This window comes from Schistocerca serialis, chromosome 1, assembly GCF_023864345.2.
Source record: "Schistocerca serialis cubense isolate TAMUIC-IGC-003099 chromosome 1, iqSchSeri2.2, whole genome shotgun sequence".
Classification (NCBI taxonomy): Eukaryota; Metazoa; Arthropoda; class Insecta; order Orthoptera; family Acrididae; genus Schistocerca; species Schistocerca serialis.
In genome coordinates, this window is record NC_064638.1 from 280,581,784 (window position 1) to 280,589,775 (window position 7,992).

The following is a 7,992-nucleotide window of genomic DNA, read 5'->3' on the forward strand; positions in this document are numbered from 1 at the left end:
CGAGTGCTATGCGAAGCACAGTTTGTGGCTAACGTGTGTGAAGCTGTTTGCGCGATACTTCAAAGACTAATAGCGTTTTGTCTAAATGTCCAGGAAAGTCTGCAATGCGAAACTTAGTGGCGAAATGGCGCGAATCGGTTTGTGTTTCGAATAGAAACCGGAACTATCCGAAAAAAGCTGGAACACAAGAAAACATTGCTCAGTCACATTGTCAATATTTTCCGGTACAGTTCTATTTTAGTCAGCATGTAGGACCATTACCCTTTGTAATACCAGGGAATTCAGAAAGTAAGTCACAGATGTCGTAACATGCTAAGCCCTTTGAGCAACAAGAATTGGGCACTGTCAGGAGAGAGCGTATGCTTAGGACCTCTTGCAGGCACAGTTTTGCTGCGAAACGCGTAACAGCGTGCGAGTGAAATGGCGCAGCAACTGGAAACGTGCTCCAGATTTGAAGTACACGTGACGGTACGTTTCTTGTAGGCAAAACGACTAAAGTCCACATGGATTCACCGTGACAATCTGGCGCTATACGGACTAAATGCAATATCGCATTTTCTCATAGTCAAATTGTGCCACTCGTAGACTCTGCGCAAAATACTGTGGTAGAAGCGCAGTCTGCAGGACTCGCATGGAGCGAGCAGTAGTGGTGGGGGTTACGGGCAGGCGCTGTAGGGGAAATTCCGAGTGCTAAAGGCGAAGTGCTGTTCTAAGCTGAAGCTCACATGTTTTTGTAAATATTAAGCGAAGCCTGTAATGTTATGTGTGCCTCACTGCTTTTTTCTTTAACTAATTTTTGCCTGATTTTATTCTGAGAAGCTCAGTAATGTATGTAAATACTGTAAATGTAAATGTGATTCAAAAAGTACCTGAAGTGAAGTGAAGCGCAGCTGGACAGCAAGAAACTCTTTAGCGCGCAATCCCCGCAACGATAGTAGTTGTGCATCTTTGAGTATGGACTCTAAGAAAAAAAAGACAATTGATTTATTAAAAAAAGGAGGATTGTTAATCTGTATCTTGTCGAAAGAGGGCGTGTTGCTAGGCCGTCGCTCAGAACGTATTATTACATTTAATGAAAATTGGTATTTTAGTGATAAAACCGAGAAAAATATGTGTAATAGTTGCCAAACAATTATGTATACAAATTTTCTGGAAGTGAAAAATAGAAATATCTTGTTTTTGGAAAAGAAGGTAAACTTCACTGTCGTTGCCGTCTATCAATCGACAGAATTGTAAGTGTACAAAGTTCACTAAAATACAGGTAAAGAAATGCATTCTCTATAGTTTTCATTCGATAAGTAACAATCATAATTTCTTGATTACAGTAATTGGATTATGTTCTTGTACAACAGTATGGTGCTGAACTCCACTGACCAATTATGATGTAGCAGGACGTGTAGTTTGAAGGAGGTTTGTGTGCTGTTTGATCTTATTTACTTACAACAGTGGTCCCACAGGTATGAAAAGCTACGAAAACTTGGGCTCAAAGCTATCCGCAATACGGTCAAGTAAATAACAGAGTTGTTAAAAAACAATAACTTCCTCAAAATTGTAATACGTCACCAACTGGTGCAGAAGCTGATCATTCAAGGAGGCAGCAACCAAAATTCAGGTACCAGTTACGACTTAAAGTAAAAATCTCAATCAAACATCAATCTCTCTCTCTCCAAACACATATATAAATATTCATACTATTATTATTATTTAAAAAAAGTCATTTTATAAGCCCCTCCACACCCACACTTGCATGGCGACCATTCAAAGAGAGCTACAGTTAGTATCTGAAAAGAACTCCGCTAAAAATACAGCGATTTGTTTTCGCTTGGCTTCTTAACCATTTGTAACTTCCAGAGGCGCGTCATGAGTGGCGAATTGTGAACAGAATCTACGTATTTCTCTTGATGCTATGTTCCAATTTGCTTCTTTTGCCACAACACGTCGTAATTTACACAGTCTCACCTCACTAACAAGTTAGTGCACATGCAATTGCGAGAGAATTCTGAAACTTCGGTTTACTAAGTGAGCAACTGAGGAAAAGTAAGATCTATATCTCATGGAAAAGCACATCTTCGGTACAAAACAAACATGTAATGTCTTCACATTGTTGTTCCAAGGCCCATAGCATTTCTCGCTTCACCAGCTAACGATGGCCCTTAAAAACTGCATTCTTTCATCGAAAAAGTCTGTAGTTAGTGGAATAACACGGTAGATAATGAATTTTTACATAATAACCATGCAGAAACACACTCCTCTGTGCATTCCATCATTAGCCAAACTCTCATTTCGATATCACAAACCGTTTATGAAATACTCGTATATTGTGGATATTTCACTCTGGCTATATCTCTCGGCGCGATCGCAAATGAATGTGCAACGTCAGGTCAGTTTTCTCAAGACTGGTGACAGACAGAGACCCCCACCCCACCCTAAAGAAAAATTCAATATATTAGCTAAATTTCAGACGCAGCAACATATTATGTAATATGCACCAAACGCAAAATCATAGCGACCCCTATTTTTCATTGCAAACTTTTTTCAAATTTCGCGCAGTGTCTTACTTCCACATAAATATGACAATAACTATGACCATTAATTAATGAAGGGCACATCATAATGAATCTGACATGTAAGGCTACAAGTAAAGCAAGAACGAACTTCCTTTTACCGTATAATTGTAAAATACAGTTTTAATTAATATTGTGTTTATACTGGTTGCTGGTGAGGAGGAAAGTTAGTACTTAGTATTTTATTAATGATCTCATTCATAAGCAGCCATATCACAGTCATCACAGTCGCTCAAGAAAGTTATAATTAAGCTTTACTGGTTTAATCAGAATCGGACGATGACTCTCCTTGTCCGCAGTCTCGATGATTCGAAGCGATCTGCAGTCCTGTGTAAATCAAATGTCTGGGTTTTCTTGCGTTGCGTAGTCAGGCGGGAAACCTCAGATCAAGCGAAAAGTTTGCTTTCATAGAGTTTAATTATCCGATGAAATAATGGAGCTCTTGGATCTAATAATTGCAGGTTCGTTTCCAATTCATCGGAAGTTCCCTTCTGATTACCAACGAAACGACACTTCCGTGCAAATTTCCAATTAGAGAATACATATATAATGAAATTCCTTACGCATCTTTGATGTAAATGCTCAGTATCTATTTTCTTGAGAAGCATACAATATATTTTCAATCTCTTTCTTCCAGAAATCTCGATAGCAAAATTACAATTATTCATTGCGGCTACTCGGCACGGATCAAGATCCTAGAGGTCCCCTCAACACACCAGAGAGAATATTACAAAGAGTAATTATGCGCTCATGGAATAGTAATAGTACTGTACTACTTCGCGCATCGATTCTGCGAGTATATAGAAGGTCAAGTAGGAAACGTAATTCACTCATAGAATTGTGCAGGGATAATTAGTAGAATATAAAGAGATATTACAACCGAATAGTTCCTGTCAAATCGTTTGAGAAAGATTGCTGAGCGTGCGCCTGGATTTTGTCATCGCCGAGCGGACTGTAACAATTTGACCAAGGCCGCATAGATGCCCACCAAGAAGTCCAGATCTTTTCGGCAAGTTGAAAGAACATCTGCGAAAGGGAGGAGGGAAAAAGAGATTTTCCAACAATGGGGACGTTCAATCTACAGTTCTCGAATGGCTTTGTGACCAAGGAACATATTCCTGTAGTACAGGAGTTGACTGTTTGGGACAACATTTCGACTTTTCTGTACAGAGACTTGGTGACGAAGTTGAAAAATAGTGTCATGTATCCGCATCAGTGTGAAGTGTGTACTCCAAAGCCAAAATAGGACGAGTGCCTCATTAATGTTGTGTTGACGCAACAAGAAATTGCCTCTGTACGGACGTAGTAAGAATGACAACATAACACAACCTACACTAACAAGGAAAGCCATCAGAACCTCGATACACATGTTTGCTGTGAGGAAATTTAATTTCGTTCCCAATTAACGTCTTGTAAAACAATGAATTATTGAACACAGTTGAATGTGAGGATGTCCCACATGTGCAAAGTCATTTACCATAAATATGTAATGGGAATCACCTGCGATATGAAGAAAGAGGCCGGCCGAAGTGGCCGTGCGGTTAAAAGGCGCTGCAGTCTGGAACCGCAAGACTGCTACGGCCGCAGGTTCGAATCCTGCCTCAGGCATGGATGTTTGTGATGTCCTTAGGTTAGTTAGGTTTAACTAGTTCTAAGTTCTAGGGGACTAATGACCTCAGCAGTTGAGTCCCATAGTGCTCAGAGCCATTTGAACCATTTGAAGAAAGAGTTTTGTAGTCGTAGTAAAGTAATCCATTGTCAGATGGCTTTATGATGCGTACATCTTTACAATCTACAGTCGCTGCACAGCTGAGGAAATTTAACAATATGGGATTGTGGGTCCGCCCTGATACTTTCGTTATTTATTTATTTATTCCCTCAAACTAGCTACAGCGACAAATATCTTTAGCATCAGTGAGATCTTTGATTCTTATTTACTATACGTCACAGCATATCCCTACAAACGTTTCCACGGTTTATGGAATATTTTCTGCGGTTTTTTTTCTTTCTTTGTCGTTTTTCTCGACTTCATGTCATCTGCAAGTTCACTGGGCGCCTTGCAGCTACTTGTAGACACAGACAAACCTAACTTCCGCACCTTGTTCGTGATCCAAAACGAAAACAGCACCAACTATTGTAAAAGTCATCCTGTGAGATGCAGTCAGTAAGAATCAAAGAACCCGCTGACGATGGCGATATTTGTCGCTGAAACTAGTTTAGGGGAATAGCTAAACAAAAACTAAAAGGGAGACCCACGACACATATCGTAGTTTTTGTATGCAAACACGGACCAATGGAAGAGTTTCAAGATAAAATTATTGAGGAAATTTACTTTCATTAAAGAAAAAAGTTAAAATTTAGTAGTATAATCCACATCTGTACTTCGTTATTTTTATTACAGACAGTCGAGTTTCTCATCAGTGTGACCATCCTGGGTTTACAAACGCGCATTCAGCCATGCACTGCAGATTTGCAATACCCAGTAACACCCTTAAAAGATAATCTAACAAATTTAATATACACTCCTGGAAATGGAAAAAAGAACACATTGACACCGGTGTGTCAGACCCACCATACTTGCTCCGGACACTGCGAGAGGGCTGTACAAGCAATGATCACACGCACGGCACAGCGGACACACCAGGAACCGCGGTGTTGGCCGTCGAATGGCGCTAGCTGCGCAGCATTTGTGCACCGCCGCCGTCAGTGTCAGCCAGTTTGCCGTGGCATACGGAGCTCCATCGCAGTCTTTAACACTGGTAGCATGCCGCGACAGCGTGGACGTAAACCGTATGTGCAGTTGACGGACTTTGAGCGAGGGCGTATAGTGGGCATGCGGGAGGCCGGGTGGACGTACCGCCGAATTGCTCAACACGTGGGGCGTGAGGTCTCCACAGTACATCGATGTTGTCGCCAGTGGTCGGCGGAAGGTGCACGTGCCCGTCGACCTGGGACCGGACCGCAGCGACGCACGGATGCACGCCAAGACCGTAGGATCCTACGCAGTGCCGTAGGGGACCGCACCGCCACTTCCCAGCAAATTAGGGACACTGTTGCTCCTGGGGTATCGGCGAGGACCATTCGTAACCGACTCCATGAAGCTGGGCTACGGTCCCGCACACCGTTAGGCCGTCTTCCGCTCACGCCCCAACATCGTGCAGCCCGCCTCCAGTGGTGTCGCGACAGGCGTGAATGGAGGGACGAATGGAGACGTGTCGTCTTCAGCGATGAGAGTCGCTTCTGCCTTGGTGCCAATGATGGTCGTATGCGTGTTTGGCGCAGTGCAGGTGAGCGCCACAATCAGGACTGCATACGACCGAGGCACACAGGGCCAACACCCGGCATCATGGTGTGGGGAGCGATCTCCTACACTGGCCGTACACCACTGGTGATCGTCGAGGGGACACTGAATAATGCACGGTACATCCAAACCGCCATCGAACCCATCGTTCTACCATTCCTAGACCGGCAAGGGAACTTGCTGCTCCAACAGGACAATGCACGTCCGCATGTATCCCGTGCCACCCAACGTGCTCTAGAAGGTGTAAGTCAACTACCCTGGCCAGCAAGATCTCCGGATCTGTCCCCCATTGAGCATGTTTGGGACTGGATGAAGCGTCGTCTCACGCGGTCTGCACGTCCAGCACGAACGCTGGTCCAACTGAGGCGCCAGGTGGAAATGGCATGGCAAGCCGTTCCACAGGACTACATCCAGCATCTCTACGATCGTCTCCATGGGAGAATAGCAGCCTGCATTGCTGCGAAAGGTGGATATACACTGTACAAGTGCCGACATTGTGCATGCTCTGTTGCCTGTGTCTATGTGCCTGTGGTTCTGTCAGTGTGATCATGTGATGTATCTGACCCCAGGAATGTGTCAATAAAGTTTCCCCTTCCTGGGACAATGAATTCACGGTGTTCTTATTTCAATTTCCAGGAGTGTATGAAGGTTCAACATCACCAACATCTATAAAATGTCGTTTTTGTAATAGTGTTTCCGTGAGAAAAATCTCTCCAAACACACCTAAGGACATGGCTAAGTGGCCATGCATGCGTCATTACGCAATACGAATAAAAGCGTTCACCAAGAGCTGCCAGCTCAAAACTCATCAGTTTCTGTATACTGGCTGAAAACCATTTGTTTGCCCTGAAAGTGAATGGACGATCGGATTCATTCATCGAAATCGCCACTGCTCTGATCATTCAAGTGTCGCTCTACATCAGCATCTACAGGAATGGTAGTGAACCTCTGAGGGTTTATATCTCACAGCTTAAAGCGCGTGCAGTGTTAATAATGCGCTGCCGCCGAGCGCAGTCTGGCAATTAGTTATTTGGGAGTTTAGATCACTTTAATCACATTCGAAATCATTGCTCCTTCTGAGCAAAGATATGTTAGTGGCTAAAATCCAATAGTAGCCATGCTTCAATGAACTATATTTGCCAAGCTGTGGTTACTACTGAAACAGGTTTCTTCTGCAGTGCATAGGTGAATACATTTTTATTACCTGAAGTCTTTAATAAAAATTAGAAACTACAACTATGTATCGACGATGCAATTTTTAACCTTTATCACAGCTGTCGAGCATCGCCTACACAAAATAGTTTCGATAAACCTTCAACTATTCTTCCTTCTAGAAATCGCTGCACCAAGTACTTCTTTGAAATGTTCTCTTTTTGGTTTTCTCATTGAGTAAGAGTAGAAGAAGGAAGATGACTTACACGACGAAACTGTAACACGGAAGTTCTGTGAGGCTTTCCATGGACGACGCTTTTGTATACAAAGAAGTGGCAACGCTAGAAAATCGTAACGATGGTCAACGTTTGGTGCAGGAAGTGGCAGTTGACTTTGGAAGGAACAAATTTAACGTATTGCATACACACAGACAGAAATAACCATTATTGTATGAGTGCACGATTGTAGAATGACCACTGGTCATCAGTCTTCTGACTGGTTTGATGCTGCCCCGACACGAATTCCTCTCCTGTGGTTCAAATTGGTTCAAACGGCTCTGAGCGCTATGGGACTTAACTTCTGAGGTCACCAGTTCCCTAGAACTTAGAACTACTTAAACCTAACTAACCTAAGGACATCACACACATCCATGCCCGAGGCAGGATTCGAACCTACGACCGTAGCGGTCGCGCGGTTCCAGACTTAGCGCCTAGAACCGCTCGGCCAACTCGGCCGGCCCTCTCCTGTGCTAACCTCTTCATCTCACAGTAGCATTTGCAACCTACGGCCTCAATTATTTGCTGGATGTATTCCAATCTCTGTCTTCCTCTTCAGTTTCTGCCCTCTACAGCTCCCTCTAGTGCTTGTCCTTGCCTTGTCCGTTTTGACAAATCGCATTGAAGGCTGGGGTCATGTGACTGTAATGCAAGATGGCTACCATAAGCATGTAAACATTTTACTTGTGTGGTGTCCTAC